The following is a 17,565-nucleotide window of genomic DNA, read 5'->3' as shown; positions in this document are numbered from 1 at the left end:
ATTTCAGATCACGCTACTAAATAATGTTAAAATAGAATAGCGTCTTAGGTATAGTCATTTGAATAATAGAAATAGGCTACAAATGTGAACCTAAATTAGTAAATTCTAGAAAAGTAAGGACACTGCGATGAGTCTGATTGCATCGACACGCACACTCAGTGGGGTACAAACATTCGTCGTGTGTCGTACACCTCAGGCCAAGGAGATGATAGTTCCTGATTAGCAACGTGGGCTGCGCAATGAAAGCGAGACACTCCAATATGAGGTGCTGAGGTGCCTCTCAGCAGCTGCAAGACGTACACAGTAGACTGTGCACACATCCTTGTCCGTACAAACGTTCAAACATGTTCACACAGCCAACCCCCACTTCCGCTAGTAGTGGTCTAGTGCGTCGAGGCAAGCCTCGACCGCGAGCACGATGCGGGAACGCTCCATTTACTACGCGGTGATCTGAATGCTGCTTCAATAGCTGGCAACGAATAAGCAGACATACGTCATCAGGCGTGCAGAAAAATTCAGGGCAGACACAGTAGTTATGAGCGCCAGTTGAAGCCAGTCGATTAGCCTCTTCCTTTTCGGGGATAGCTACGTGTGCACGTATCTTTCGGGCAATCACAGATAACCCATGTGATGCAATTTCGTTGCCAGAGTCAGTAATGCTGCGCACACTGGGCAATCAATTTGTCTAAAGAAAAGGAATATGAGATCAGGGAAGATCTATTGAAGAATAACAGGGCGCAAGCAGTAGTGGGGCGCTTATGATAGATGTAGGGTGCGAGCGCAGATCGCGAGCTGTTGGCGCTGAGACAGTTGTTCTCTTCTTCCTGCGTTGCTTTTTCGCCTGCCGCAAAGGCGTGAATACATCCATGATTGAGCAAAACAGGATCAAACACAACATCAAAGGTATTACCAACGACGTCTTACCAATGTTTCTGACTAAGGACCCACACACCAAGTCTGAACTAATGACCTTGTGCCTGAGCTTTGATGAACTACGCAAGAAAAGCGTCATAGCTGGAAGTCTGACGTCCACATACGATTCCCTCGCCGCGTTGACCATCAGCGGCGACCACACTGCGCTCCTGCCACAGATCAAGGAACGTGTGCGTGAACTTGCCAGACGCGCTATCTGACTCCGACAATTTGGCAGGTTATAGAGGAGCAGGTTAACGAGGTTTTCCCGTCTGCCTGCCAGCCGACTCCTGTCCCCGCGCCGCTATCATATGCGGTACCATCTCCCTCTCCGCCCATTCCTGTCGCCGCCCCTTTGACCCTTAGAACGACAGAAAGATGAGCTAGTTTGTAAGGATTCATTATGCAAAATAGAAGTGAGGCGGCCAGACAGGGCACAAGAGTAGGGAAGTAGACAACACGAACGCCAACTATCAACTGAGCGTAGCACTGAGGCGAAAAAAGAAAGAAGACACAAAACTCATCTGAGCATGCCCAGATGAGTTTTGTGCATACTTCTTTTAGAAAGCAGAAGAGTGGGTCTAAAAATTAATCTGCAGAAAACTAAAGTAATGCTTAACAGTCTCGGAAGAGAACAGCAATTTACAATAGGCAGCGAGGCACTGGAAGTCGTAAGGGAATACATCTAGTTAGGGCAGGTAGTGACGGCGGATCCGGATCATGAGACGGAAATAATCAGGAGAATAAGAATGGGCTGGGGTGCATTTGGCAGGCATTCTCAGATCATGAACAGCAGCTTGCCTATCCCTCAAGAGAAAAGTATATAACAGCTGGTGTCTTACAAGTACTTACCTACGGGGCAGAAACCTGGAGGCTTACGAAAAGGGTTCGACTTAAATTGAGATCGACGCAACGAGCTATGGAATAAAGAATGATGGGTGTGACGCTAAGGGATAAGAAAAGAGCAGATTGGCTGAGGGAACAAACGCGAGTTATTGACATCTTAGTTCAAATCAAGAAAAATAAATGGGCATGGGCTGGACATGTAATGAGGAGGACATGTAATAACCGATGGTCATTAAGGGTTACGGACTGGATTCCAAGGGAAGGGAAGCGCAGCAGAGGGTGGCAGAAAGTTAGGTGGGCGGATGAAATTAAAAAGTTTGCAGGGACGACATGGCCACAATTAGTACATGACCGGGGTTGTTCGAGAAATATGGGAGAGGCCTATGCCCTGCAGTGGCCGTAACCAGGATGTTGTTGTTGTTGATGATGATGATGATTATCATTATTATTATTATTTGACAGTGCCGCTGCCATGTGTCACCTGCAGAGCGTGGTTTAATAAAGAAGCAAGCTGACACCATGCTTAGCACGGAGTCATCCCACTTTCTTGAAGCCTCTGGTCTTCTCTTGTTTTACTGGTTAAAAACAAAGACAGCTGTGAAAGCTTATACCTCAGGAGCGAAGGAGAAAGACAGCTGAGCCACATCGACGCCGGAAAGGAACTGGGAGCCGCGGCTTCGCCTGCCACGACTATTCGAGCCTTCTTTATTTCCTCTCATGCGGGCTCGCGTTATCCGGGTTCTAAGCGCAGCGCTAGGGAGCGCGCTGCAGCTTTATTAGGTTCTAGGGGGACTACCGGTGCCTCAACAAGATTACTCGCAAAGACGTTTATCCTCTTCTACAAATAGACGGACTCCCTTGATTGCCTGCAAGGTGCCAAATTTTTTACTTCCCTGGAGTTGTGAGCGGGATAATTGCAGGACCCTGTGGCGGAGTGTGATCCTCCAATTGCAGCGTTCTTTGCACCAGATGGTCAGCATAAATTTACAGTGATACAAGAGAACGGCTGAGCGACATTTGCTGTGTGTTTTAAAGCGCTGCACTTAATGGCCCGTTCATAGGCGAGTGTCGGCGGCGTTGGCGCAGCCAAGGGAACGAGCGCTGCGACGAATAAAAGCGAATGCGGAGTGCACCGGAGGATGATGGAAAGCCGATAGCTAATAGAGAAGAAGGAAAGCGAAGGAAGAGGGTGCAGCGGAACCATGAGGCGGATAGCGGAGCAGCAGGGGAGGGGAGACTGGCTGCGCATGCGCTGAGTTGATCGCGGCCCCGGCATCCACATTCGCGTGGGCAATCTCATCTGCGCTTCCAAGGGGGGTGGGGGGGAGGGGGGGAGGCAGGGTGCCGTGATGTGGGAAGGGCTACGCTCCTCAGCGGCGTAAACTGCTTATGTCAGTCCGGGGTACTAGTGCGCGTTAAGGTGCATTCACACGACAGGACGGAGAAGGAATTTTCGCAGCGGATGGCGCATCACGTGACGCGCGCGTCATCAAAACTTGCCGCCCTCGCCTTGTCCGGCCTCCTCCGCTCGCGGTCCGGATTGAAAATGCTCGCCGGTATTTCCATCCGTCCGTTTGGCGGTCGTCTGGCCTCAATTTAACGTAGTCAGCGTCAAATCTGCCAACATTGGACGGGTTGGCGTGGCTACGATGGCGTGTTGTCGGCTTGATGCATCCGTGGCTTGATGCCACGTGTGTTTTTGTTGTGCAGGATTGTGCAGGAGTGACCGCATGTGCTTTTGTTGTGTTGCAGCGGGAAGGGCGAGTCGTGGTTGCGCGCGCATTTCTATTTAGACCGCGCAGCCTGCGTGACCTCAGCATGAGTGAGGTGCACAAGAAAATGCTAAGTGACGAAGCAACCGGTACTTTTTTTGCTCTTGTTGATGAATTCGCAGCGCTATTGAGTATAGAGCTCGCCGATTATGCAAGCGCGCAGCTGCGTAACAGGCTATGGCAAGAGATCGCTCTCGAAATGACTCAGAGGCATGCAGAATCAGCGCCTTACTGTGTCGGTGTGTATTATTAGCTATAACTTCATTTTTGGGAAAATAAAGAGAGAGGGCAGGGTGCTCTGTCATTTCGGCGCTCAGCCCTGTCTCTCTTTTTTCTTCTTTTGTGGTCAGCAGCACGTTACCAGTTCAATATGAACCATGTAGCCGAAACATTTACTTCATTTTTGGGAATGGTCTTCTAGATTTGAACCATTTCGTTTTCTTTATCTGATTGAACCTCTGCAGAGTTTCTAAAAAGGGTTTTCGCGAACAAACGCCGCACTTTCAAGAATTTTCACCCAGAGGAAAAGCATTATCTCCTTCAATAACCGGGGGCATTTGAAGATCCGGCGAACTTACCACTTTTACGGTTTTGGGCAGTCCCGCATTTTATTTCATCAATTGCTTTTCGCAAAGGTGTTGACTGCCAAATTCCGCCATCGCCTTGTGAACCAGGGGCGCCAATGTCCAAATAGCGAAAAATATAGTTCGCATCAACAAGCGCAAATAGCACTATGCTGAAGGTTTTATTGTAGTAGAAATACAAAGAGCCTGAATATTTGGCTTGATGATGCACACATGCTTTCCATCTATCGCACCAATACAATTGGCGAACTGCCACTTTTCTTTGATGTCTTGCAGGGCTCTAGACCACTCTCCGTCAGTCTTGGGGGTCTTCAAGAATTCGTCTTTCAGCTCCAGGTAGATTGCCACACATCTCTCTTTATGAGCTGGTTGACAGTTGAGTGTCCTCCCTGAACTGTCAGCTTAAGGAGTATTGCGTTTCTCCTATTGAAAAAAGAAAAACAAGAAATGGTTGGTTACGCCAAAAATTAACAAAGAAAGACAGAACTCCGCATTCGAATAAAATATGCACATCTGATATTCACACTGGAATCTGTGTAAAGCGGATCTCTTATAAAGCTGCTATTTTCATGCTATGAAACTAAATTCCATGCACACAGTTGTCTTTATTTCACCATATTTCCAACATTCTTATGCAACATGTTTATACGATGTTCATGCGCCGTGCCGGTCAAAACAATTTAGTGCTGTTGATGCGCCGTAGCATTTGCTATATCTACGCCGCAATACACGAACTGTTCATTGCGAGAGGTAAGGGCATTCACGTCACAACGAAGATGTGTTTGTCATTGTACACACTACACAGAGATCTAGGATGCTAAAGAGTGGTTTGGTTCTTTTTTTTCGTTTTATTCCTGCGTCCACAGGCTAACGGAAATAAGTGCACGCGCACATTACACGCGACGTGAAGCGCGCACTTCCCAAGAGAGCGGCAGCAGTCACAGTCGAGAAAGCTGGGGGATGCCTTTGCTTTAAAAGTCAGCGCGCCTCATGAAAAGTGACACTTGATACTTCAAATTGAAGCAAACGCTAGTGCTTACCTGCGGCGAGAAAGCGAAGAGTGATTTGAAGCCGTGTCTTCGCTGGCACAGATTATCTCACGATGGTTTCTTGCCGCTCGATTGTATGTTGAACGCGGGCCAGAAGTTCGAAAAACTGCGTGCTGCTGACGCGCAGTAGGCGCTTGTATTCATCCGGATCACACTCGAGTAGATCTTCACAAAGCATGCTCTGAACACAAAGCGTATTCTTCGACATCCGTGGCTTCTTCCAGCATAATCGTTTTTTTTTTACACCCTACACCTAGCCGTCTTCACTCACTTCGAGTAGAACAGCCAACGCGGACAAACGCCGCCTCCGATAGCTGTCTATCTTGGAATGCGCACTCGTACCCAGCAATTTGGCAACGTGCGTGGCGTTGGCGCCGAGAGTAAGCACGCGGATTCCGCAAACGGCGCTCCGGCTGTGGGAATGCGACCTAACTCGGCTGCACGGATTCAAGTGATGACGTCACTATTTTGTCCGCGGAGCAGGCGGGATTTTGCCCTCGCGTGTGCATCCACCTTTACAGGGATCACTGTTGCGGGAATCACCTACAGGGGCGATGGCGAGCGGTTTCGAATAAGGCTCGATGTGACACTACCTCGGATGTTGTCGCCGCTGACACTGGTGGCACGACTTCCCCGCAGCGAAGGGCCACTCTAGTCGTTAGTGGAACGAAAGCGTAAGAAAAGCCTAGTGTCACGCAGGACTGGCTATGCGGCAACGATCGCTACGATATTGTGCCAGAGTAGCACGCGTCATCTGTATGGAAACAAAATGATGCCTGAGCGGACGGCTGTCTGCGGCGGCTGCTGTGAGTCATATATCCACGCGTCACCCACGTGCTGCTCTCGTGATCTCCCGATTAGCGAGGCAGGTGCGCCACACTTCTCTCCGTTTGGAACGAGCCGCGTGAGATAGATTGTCCGCGACAGCCAATATATATGGAAATCAAAATACATATAGAACTTCGCTCAAATTTCGCATTAGGGAGTATAGTAATTGTCAGTGATCTTTTTATCCAACGCCATACAAGAGCTCCTCTGCCGCATTTTTCACCGAGCATGCACTGCCTACCACCCTGAAAGCAATGTCCTCACGGAACGTTTCAACCGCACACTGAGAGACATGCTCCAATGTACATTGATTCTGACTATTCCAATCGGGACGCCTCCTCCCCTTTATTACTTTCGCATATAGCACCGTAACACAGTTTACGACAGGCTTTTTGCCATTTCTTTTTCTTTTATATCACCGTGAAGGATCCTTCACACTTGACACAATTTTATCGTACCACCCGGACGTCTACGAATTCAGTTCAATTTCCAATATCTTACAGCATGAACAGATTGTTGTTGTCGGCTGGCCTGCTTGTACACATCCGCAGCCAAGCCCTCCAGAAAGACACCCGCGACAGCGCTCAGCATGTGCAGTTTTGCCATTGGATCCCGCATCTGGCTCAGAGTGCCATCGCCCTCTCCTGGTCCCAATGTGAAGTTTGCTGCCGAGTATCACGGGCCATACCGCGTCATCGAGGGCCAGTCTCGCATCGCTTATGCCGTTCACCCGGTCAGCCCATTCACGGACAAGCGCCGTCTTGGTGGCGACATGGTACACATCAGCTGCCTAAAGCCACATCGCGACCCCGCAGGAACGTGCACGTAAGAGCTGCGCTCTAAATTAGAGTGGTGATTACGATACTCGCTAGTGCAAAATTTCAGCGCAGCTCTATTCCTGTTTTCATTTCCTGATATATTGATGCAATGAATTTGAAAGATTCATCTAGCAGAATCGACGATCATTGAAAGTCTTATCTGTGGGTCAAGAGCATTGGCTTTTTTAAATGACTAGCCGAATGTGCTGGCGAAATCACCCGCACCCGCGTGACTTTTAGAAAGAACTCCACAATTCGCGTCGCGTACGCAATCTATTACAAAACACTTTGCTGACAACAGCCAACAAATAAAACTATCGATAACATTCGAGCCATTTCCAGTACCTGCAGGCTCGTCTTGCGTCGAGGGATAACATCTAACATTTGTTATCCGGTGAAAAGCAGTGGCTGAAGAAAGATAATTTTTTCAGTGAACAGACGATGGCCCGGTACTCTGGCGCCACATCGTAGCGGTCGTCGCCGTATAGCTTCTTCAGCGGCACTACACTTTTCTACTCATGCTTGAACCATATACACCTCCTCCACTTTCCGCCTTATGCTTCCGCTGCACCCTCCTCGTCAGTTTTCCTCCTGGCGCTCTTCCGTCTTCGTTCTTTCATTCGCTTCACTTGTTCGCTCGGTTACACTGGAAACGCTGAATCTCGATGCAGAAATGGGGGCCTATGAACTGCGCTCTAAAATTTACCGCTCTACTCCGGGCTCTGGTCGCTAAGCGCAGTTATATCGCGTCTTGCAAATACTGTACACCGAGTTTCGGTGCACAGAAATTAGGCTGCCTGAGCTCGCTGGTTTCGAAGAATAAGTTGGCAAACATAGACGGCACTCTCGAAGGATCCAGAAAACCGGGCCACATGATGTGCACAGCCAAGAGTGAGTTCACGAATCCCAGAATTAAGATAGCTCTTGAGACATTTAACGTAACTACACAAAGTGTAATTACATTTGCTGTAGTTGTCAGAAAATCGAAAAGAGAAAGGTTGGTAAGAAATACGAGGGGGAAGAAACACAAAGATTTGCATGACAGCTGAGCATGAAATGAACCAAATTTTACGCTAAGAACAAATCAAGCAATCGAAACAGCTAAACTGGTAGTGGAGATTGCCGTCTTAAAGAAATGTTACTCTTTATCACTTTTTTGTTACCGAACCATGCATAGACTTCAGGTGTGTCTAAAGTGCGGTACTGTTGTATGCTTTTGTGTTGCCGTTGCCTACAAGGGCCACCATTGATTTGAAGTGGAGTGCTTTAGTATCTCCTAAATCCACTAGAAAGAAGACAGTTCATTTGAATTGAGGCAGTTTGTTCTTCATTTCTTTACGAATGATCAGCGTCTTCGAGAATACAGAGTATGCAAAGTGATATTCAGAGATATCCAGTTATCCAAATAAAGACGACCGCTTGTCATTCCACCTCTATGTTCACTGCAGCGGCCACCATCGTAGAGGTGCGATCCAGTGATGTGGTAGCGCTATCCTTTCCATTGGAAGTACTGCACCGTAAAAAGCCTATCCTGATGAAGGAAACCAACCAACGTGAGGCCCACACTCGCGGTGTACAAAACCATGAGAGAGACTGTACATATTTTGCAAGGGCCCGAAATGACCCGCTGCTTAGGGCCACTCCGATAGCCTAAAGAAACGTAACCTTCTTGTAGCACGCAAAGAAACAAAATTATGATAAGAGAAGTGGGGGAATTCTTTACATTCGTCCTGCGTTGATCACGTCTGAAACGCTCACTTTGATAAATTTATCTCTGTATATTACCAGGGTTGCTTGAATGATCATCAAATGAACAAGTTTCCTGCGCCTACTCCTAATCAATGAATTACGGGGTTTTACGTGTCAAAACCACTTTCTGATCATGTGGCACGCCGTAGTGGAGGACTCCGGAAATTTCGACTACCTGGGGTTCTGAACGTGCACCTAAATCTAAGTACACGGGTGTTTTCGCATTTCGCCCCCATCTAAAAGCGGCCGCCGTGACCGGGATTCAATCCCGCGACCTCGTGCTCAGCAGCCCAACACTATAGCCACTGAGCAACCACGGCGGGTGTGCACCTACTCCTGAAAGTTTCTCTTTTGCTCGTTCAAATGATTGCTTTGGACGCGCTGCTGTTCGCTATACGCACTTTATTTCCGACAAGCTTAAACGCGCTGAAATATAAGAGGACGCCGTGTTTCGTCTTTCGGAGAGCGTGCAACAGTGCTTGTAAAGGCACTCATGGAAGTGGGTTCATGAAAGAGCGTAGGTTAGGGCGTGTTGGTATTTCATGACTGTGATTTTTTCGCGCACGAAAAGGGACGAAAGACAGTGGCAAGACGCGAACACCATCTTGCCGTCTTACCGCCTTGCACGCGTCTTGCCACTGTCTTTCGTCCCTTTTCGTGCACTAAAAAACCTCAGAAGTGGGTTCGTATACGTCGGTTGCCGCATCATCGCCGCGATGACGCGACAACTCAGTTCTGTCACTGCTGCAGAACTGAGGCCGACGTTGTTGCAGCGTAAATTTCAGAAGCCCCTGACCTGTTCAATTGAAATTGTCGAGTTACTAAGCGCTTTTATTGCGTTTCAGGCTTTAGCGAAACACGCGTCTAACGAACTTTTATTGCAGCCCCGATGGTTTCGTTATAACCAGGGTTTGGTGCACATTTATACGAAATCTATGGCATGAAAAGCATTTGTTACAAAATTAGCGTGAGCTAAATCACGGAAGATTCCGAGGACGAATTATGGCCCATGAAGGTTAAAAAACTGCCATTCGCAACTGCATAGAAAGCTGTTGAATAGCGTTTGCAACCAAGCGTAAATGCATTTCGTACGTAAAGAAATAGCGTTGTCCTCACTACGCATGCTCAGTAGGTTATGCGGTCTCGGCGGTTTATGTGCGCTATGATAACGCATTTTATTTGGTGAGTTCAACGTTCCTAATGGTTACGTACGCTAAGAAACAGCGTTGTCCAACATAGCGGCCCCCACGGATCCCACTTGAGCGTGAATTAGCGTCACGGCTAGGCTCTCTTTCTCGTTGTCGCCAGTAACTATTGAAATGAGAGGTCACTTCCACTTAATTAACCTGAAATGTTAGTTAAGGGTGCATAGCACGTTCAATTTCTGAGATTGTTCGGCGATTCGAGAGCCTGTGTGCCTAAGCGAGACGTGTCCGCATATCAACCGGATGGGATGGCTGCTAATGGACTGCGTTGGCTGGGATGCGTTTGGCGCAAGGTACCAGACAGCACTGCTTTTTAACGTCGTTCATATATTTCACTCCCGCACATTAAACTAAAAGTCTTTAAGGAGGCTCACCGTAATGTCACGCAAAGTTGCTCGCGTTTAACATTCATAAGGCGACAAACGCTAATCAAAAACTCTTATAACTGCATTTTCTGTAGCACTGCTACTGCGACAGAGGAGGGGAAGCGCTACGGTTATAATACAGCCCGAACGTATTTCGACATGTTTATGAGGGAGGGCAAGTATGTGTTGAGCCTGAGATTAGGTGTGGTGATAGTTCGGGCGTGCTTTTGCTGAATACGGGCGCGAAAGGAAGTCATCACACCGACATCATTGAAAACTTTGGTGACAAGATTGAGAGGAGCGTGGCTATATGCGAATGGAATAAATGATCAATAGAATCCCATGAGAACGTCTCCAGCCTTTGACTTCCCCTTTACTACCAACTGCGACTGTCCCTTAAGTGCCCTCTCCGCCTACAACATACTGAATATCTGCTCTTTTAGTGTGCCGGTGGGAAAGGTTGAATGTCTCGCACTGCGTCTGTCAAATTCCACCCGCCTACGCACTTCCCCGTGCCCAGGCACACAATTGACTTGATAAAGGCCAGCGTGCGAAGGTTAAGATAAAGTGGGAACAAATCGAAGCGAAAACAGCGATGGACAAAGCCAAAGGCTTATCGCATCGGTGGTCGGTTGAGCAATCTTGCGAACGAAGAATACCCGCAAGGGCAATCACAGACTCTTCTCCGAAATTCTCGTGGTGCTGATGACGTTCTCTGTGACGAAATTTTACGCAGTTATTTATGAGGCGCGTTGCACGAGCCGTTTATTATAGCTTTCTAACGCACGGGCGAGCGCCTTTGTTCCACATGGCAGTTCCTCCTCCCGTTGTCGACCTCCCGTCATTTCTTGCCACTTGACGTCCGGTTTGAGATTTGACCACGCTGTTTTTATCGCCGCGCACAAAATCGCATCGTAGGAGTGTCGTAAACTGAAGCGTGGCAGAAAGACTGTGTCTATTCGCAAGCATTCTTGTACATTTTTTGAGACATGCGAGGGTGCCACAGAGCAGAACATACGCAAAAACAAATATAGAACGGGCTTCCGAAGACAAGAACACTGCATACACAAGCGCGAAAAGTTATTCCTCCCCGACGCCTCCTGAAATATGCAGTTTTCGATCGAAGCTGTTCCTTGTGCTGCTGTGGAAGCAAGCGGGAGTCTTGCGGCACGTAGGTCGTGTTGTAACTGCCATGACTTTCGCCACTTGGATATCAAAGTTGGCAGAGGAGCTTTGCGCCATCGAAAAAACAAAATGCCTAAACCCGATAGATGACAAGAGGGGAACAAGAACAACTGACGACAGAATATATGGGAAGCGTGTAGTGGGCGTGTTCGTATGGAGGCTTTAGTGAAGCAACCTAGGGCAATGGTTTAGTCTTAAAGCGCTTTAGCTGGATATTACTTGCTAATCAGTTGTCACGGCTGCGTGAAAGAACTATTTGCTACTCTAGGGAAACATCTAGGACACCGGCTGGCATTGGCATTGCCCAAAAAGTATACCAGCAGTCAAACGCTCATAAAAGTGCGACCGCTATCGAAGTTCTCGAGCACAACCATAATTTAGCGTTCGAAGGTTGCCCATTTCTTCTAGGTCTCTCGTTTGCTTGCGTAAATTCTTTGTATCTGTGCGTATGTGTGTACTCTTGATAACACCCAGAAATAAGGGCATGAGTTGAAGGGGAAAAGAGGGCATATAACAGGTCATTTCCTTCATGGCTAGCATATACATTTGCATGTTCCGTTTATTCATTTTACGAGGTTTATCTTTACGTGGAATAATCATACCTTTTATAACATTTTTATCGTATGTCGTAATTTTTCTTTCATTTCACGAATGCTGTTGTAATGAGCTTGGAAGTTAGTCTCCTTGCTTTTTTTACCTGTTTCTGGGATGAGTAATGTAAAAACTGCTACGACTACTCCGGAAATAACCTCTGAAACTGACATCTTACAGCTCCATCGTGAAACCAATACTAGCCACAAAAAAGAATCCAAATCTCGTACACTGAAAAAGAGAAATGGTCTAATTTAAGGTGGTCGGAGCAGATTACGGAGCGCTCTGGGTACGGGGAAACGAGATTGGAAACTTCTTAATCTCCTGTTCAGAAGGTCCCAAGAATATTGCTAACGATATTCCCTGTCCATAATGAAGGAAAGCTTAGAATACTTGGCCCTGGTATCATTTCTCGTTGAAGTTTCCTTCTGGTTCAAGAAAACTTCAGTCCATGTACAGGAAGCAATGCGAAGCAAGGTAGAAGAATTTCTGTCTATTTATAATAAAGAAGCGCGGAACTTATTCCACTGGAACCGGAAATCCTATTGCGACAGTATTTTCTTACTGGAGAGACAAGACCTCACTGTATTAAGCGTGTCGATCATCGGAATTTATCTGAGGGCATTGTTTAGAAGCTGCTTACAGACGCCTGGTTACCCTATCGTGCCGACAGCACTACCAGAAATTCATTCAACAACCTTGGCAAACTTGCGTCCGCAACAACGTCATAAACTTGTAGCAAACATACTGTGGCGTGGCTTCAGCCAGCTCTTATGCTATTTCTCATATTGGCAGGTCTATCTCCACCTGTAAACCATTTGACTGAAATCTCTGAACTAAACCGAGCGTGCCCAATCGTCCCAATGGCGAACAGATAATTCGTTTTAGAGGAACCGATATAATCTAGGTAATATGGTCAATGGTGGTCTGTTTAGTGACGTGATGCTAAGTATATTAACGCGCTCAAAGCAGATATGATTACCCATTGATTTCACACTTAGCTATTTGAGAATTACATAAGCACAGATCCAAGCGTTATTTTCGCACGGCCGGATAAAATTTTACGCCCGCGTTCAAAATACATGCAACATTCCCACCGTTTCTTTCGTTTTGCCATTCAGTTGGCTGTTTTAACATCTTACACTTGCCTCAGCAATGTCATTCTACGTTTGTGAATTGAAAACTCTTGCGTGCTCGTTTTGGTAGGGTACCGTATATAAAGTGCAACTGTGCGTTGTCACTATCAGCGTCATCAGCATCAACATCAGCAGCAGCCGAAGTATCGGTCTTTATAATATCACTGAAAAAAAAGCCATCTAATGGTGTTTTCCCGTCACCCTTCGCTCTATTAACGGAGCTTTATATTTCTATTTAAAAGCTTAGTCTCACCCCCTGTAGTCCTCGGGGAAGTGTTCCTTATAGGAACAACAAGGTTGTTGATGCAGCTTAATATATCCTATACATTCCATAAGGGACATTGCAAGCACGCTCAACATCATTTTATTCTTCACAGTTTCAGCTAGCCTAGCTTCCTCTTTGACGCATGTTTCGGCGAGCGTAATTGCCGAAAAAGTCTGCAAGTGTAAACCTACCAGTCGCAACGTTATCACGGTCCCCACCACCCACTCCACTGGAGCTCTTTCTTTTGAGGCGTTGTATTCAGAAATTCAAGAAACTGAAGTTCTGGATGCAACGGCAAGAGAGAAGCATTGACACTTTCGAGCGCTTCTTCAGGAATCGTTATCTCGACAACCTGATCTCACTCACAAACTGTCCACTTTGCTTACCGATGACTTATATTGGTCGCCTCTTTTTCTCTCAGGTACTAAAATAGTTCCTGTAGTACGGCTAAGTAAAGTTTACACCGGCTTGGCACAGTAGCACCAGTGGCTATATCCTTGCGGTGCTTTGCTCGTGGTCTCAGGTTAAATCCTAGCTGTGGCGGCAGCCTTTCTATGGGAACAAATTGCAAAGGCACCCATATATCTTGTAGTGGTGCACTGGGTTGCTCGTTAAAATACTCAGGTGGCTAAAATTATTCCAAAGCCCATGATGGTTTCAGCACGTAAAACTAAAGAACTTAATCAATTCATTATGTTCACCTTTTGGAAGACTAATGTAGTAACGCTACAAAGCGCTTGGATTTGTATAGTGCTGCAACAAGATTTAGGAGCCATGCACCCTCCTAAAGTGGTTGACCAGCGAACCTGCTGTGGTGGAATAAATTATGTTGGCATAGAGATTTGTTGGTATGTCACTTTGTTTTATTTATTTATTGATACTGTAAGCCTTGGCAAGCTCTTAACAGGGGTGGAACCAAAATAACAAAAAGTACAGATTGCTAACAAGTCAAAAAAAGAATGATATGAAAATAAGACATGAACGAAAAGAAAATCCTAAAGAGTGCAGACTAACAGGAAAGGCTACATTAGACACTGCTTTCGGAATAAAAGCTGCAAGCGGCATGCACAGTAAAAGCATACACAAAAGCATCACAAAATGGTGAATATTGATAAAAAAAGTGATGACAGATTCTGAGGACACAATATCGCGTGGCATCTTATTCCATAAATCTATGCTTGACGGAAAGAAGGAATATTTGACTGTATTACATCGGGAGATAAATGACCCGATACATTTGTCGTGGTTTGTTCTGGCTGAGCGCTGGTATGGTGGTCTTAGGTGCTCGTGCTTGCTTATATTAATGCTGTCATGTGAAAGAAGGTACAGAAACTTTAAGGCAGGAAGGCGGTTGGCGAATCGCCAAGGTTTGATTGATTGATTGATTGAAAACTTTATTGTTCCACCGAGCTGGGGTGCCCGTCTCTTAACCTACACGTAGGTAGGGTAGGAGGACGAAGCAGTCCCCGCGCGTTGAGGACGGTGAGTCTTCACGGCCTCAACGGCCAGGCGGATTGCGCGACGCTGGTCGTCTTCAGCCTAGCTCTGGAGCAAGGCCTCCCAGGCTTCTCTACTGACAATGTTTTCCTTGGCCCCTGGGGAGCCAGCACACTCCCATATTATATCGTCTAGCGTACCTTTTTGCTTACAAATTTTGCAGAGGGCGTCGTTATAGTCCCTCGTCTGTGTTAGGTAGATCCAATGTGGTGATGTGTAATTGTTTCCCTGGAGGCGTCGCCAAATGCGAGCGTCCTCCAGAGAGAGAGACCGATGCGGAGGTGGAAAGATTCTTCTTTCGGCTCTGTAGTGATCGACAATTTCCCTGTACGTGATCATGCCATCTTTTATCCCTGGAACTGGCTGCTCTAGAGTTGCCCGGTGGTAGAGTGCTCGGGCGAGCTCATGAGCGGCTTCGTTGCCTGGGACTTCTTCATGGGCTGGTGCCCAAATAAAAGTTATGTCCCTCCTGGGAGGGTTTTTGAGTAGAATGTGGAGGGCTTCTTCCGAGATTCTCCCTTTGTTAAAATTTCGTATAGCTAATTTGTTATCGCAAAATATTACTCCCGCTTTTGTTCCCACACAAGCGAGCGCTACTGCAACCTCCTCGGCTGTACAGGCGTCCCTCGTGCACGTGGAGCACGCTATCTTAACGCACCCGTCGCCATCAACCACCGTCGATACCGCAGCCCCGTCTCTGCCGCAAGCGGCGTCCACGTACGCTACGTTATGCGCCGGTGTGTCTTTAAGTTTATTTACTAGAGCCTTAGCCCTGTGAGCTCTCCTCTCTTTGTTGTAGATAGGATGCATATTTTTAGGTAGGGGCGCGATTCGGAAGCGCTTACGCACGTCCAACGGAATGTCTTTTTTTTCAGTCGGGGCACCCCTGTCACATTGAATTCCTACCCATTCCATGATTTTTCTCCCTGTTTTAGACTGGCCTAATCTTTCCAACTGAGACACTCGTACTGCCTCAGTGAGTTCAAGTAGCGTGTTGTGTACCCCCATTTTGAGGATGAGGTCTGTCGAGGTCGAGTCTGGGAGCCCTAGGGCTCTCTTAACGCTCTTCCTAATGATCGCATCTATTTTATCCTTTTCTTCTCGTCTAAACACAAGATACGGTGTGGCATAGGCTATACGGCTGGTAATGAAGGCTTGCATAAGTCTGAGGAGGCTGTTCTCTTTGAGGCCCCTGCCTTTGAGTGAAATTCTCCTAAAGATCCCCGTTACCTGAGCCGCGTATCCTTCTAGCTTTTTGATTGTCGTGAGGTTGCATCCATTTCTCTGGATATACATGCCCAGAATTCTTATTTCCTCCACCTTGGGAACCTCATTTCCGTTTACGAAAACAGTGATGGGTCTGCTGCTTCCAGCGTGTCTCCTTTGATGTTTTGGCTCAATGATTAATAGCTCTGATTTCTGTGGTGAGCACGCCAAGCCTCTGCTGGCCGCGTACTCTTCCACCATATTCGCCGCTATCTGTAGTTTAAGTTCGATGGCTGCGTCACTCCCACTGTTAACCCAGATGTTGATATCATCCGCGTACATGCTAAATTTAATCGATTTAATCTTATTGAGTTCCGCTGGGCGACCCCTCATCGCTATGTTGAATAGGAAGGGAGAGAGAACTGACCCTTGCGGGGTTCCCTTGCTCCCAAGTGTGATGGGAGGGGATTTTACATCCAGAAATTTTATTTTCGCCTCCCTCTGTGACAGAAAGTCTTTGACGTATGCATATACCCTGTGTCCCACACCTACCTCTTCGAGGCCTACCAAGATAGCCTTATGGCTAACGTTGTCAAATGCCTTGGTGAGGTCGAGACCTAGGATCGCCCTGGTGTCAGTGGAGTCGTATCGGTCTAGGATATCATGCTTAAGTCTGAGCATGACATCTTGTGTACTGAGCCCTGGCCTGAATCCAACCATTTCATGCGGCCAGAGATCATTCTCCTCCATGTACCTGGTCAGTCTCGTTTGAACAACATGCTCCATCAATTTCCCTACACACGAGGTGAGGGAGATTGGTCGCATGTTGTTCAAGCCGGGTACTTTGCCTGGCTTGGGAATAAAGATTACGTCCGCCTGTTTCCATGTTTTTGGGAGTTCTCCTTTCTCCCACACCTGGTTCATAAATTTGGTTAATGCAATGATAGACTCATCGTCTAGATTCCTAAGAGCTGTGTTTGTTATCCCGTCCGGGCCGGGGGCTGATCTCTTTCTGAGGTTATTAATCTCTGCTCTAACCTCTGTCGTGGTGATGGGAGCATCGAGATCTGGATTGGGAGATCCCTCGTAGTCCCCAAACACCTCGACATATCATATCTTTTCCAAGATATGTCTCTTGGAGCTCGCTAATGAGCTCGTCATCTGTGCCAACAAAGCCATGGCTCGCTCTCACCTGGTTTGTACTAGCTTGCATTTTTGATTTACTAGGGTCGATTAGATGTCTGAGAAGGCTCCATGTTTTGGAGAGACTCATATTGGTTTCCATCTCATCGCACTTGCTGTACCAATTTTGCTCGTTGAGCTTAATCGCATATGCTTCTATTTCTTTGTTGAGTCTGGCTAGTTCGCGCCGGATATTCCTGTTCCATCTTTGTGCCTTGAGTCTTTTCTCCAGATTACTCTTTCTCCTCCACATGTTCAGTAGTTTGCTGTCTAGTGCTGGGGGTGCGTCGTCATCCTCTATAGTTGTAGTCGCTTCCTCTATATGCGTTTTAAGGAGGCGTGTCCACTCGTCGATATTGTAGATATCGTCCGGCA

Source organism: Dermacentor albipictus, chromosome 1 (genome assembly GCF_038994185.2).
Source record: "Dermacentor albipictus isolate Rhodes 1998 colony chromosome 1, USDA_Dalb.pri_finalv2, whole genome shotgun sequence".
Classification (NCBI taxonomy): domain Eukaryota; kingdom Metazoa; phylum Arthropoda; class Arachnida; order Ixodida; family Ixodidae; genus Dermacentor; species Dermacentor albipictus.
The sequence above is the reverse complement of the archived record's forward strand: the minus strand, read 5'-3'. Positions refer to the sequence as shown.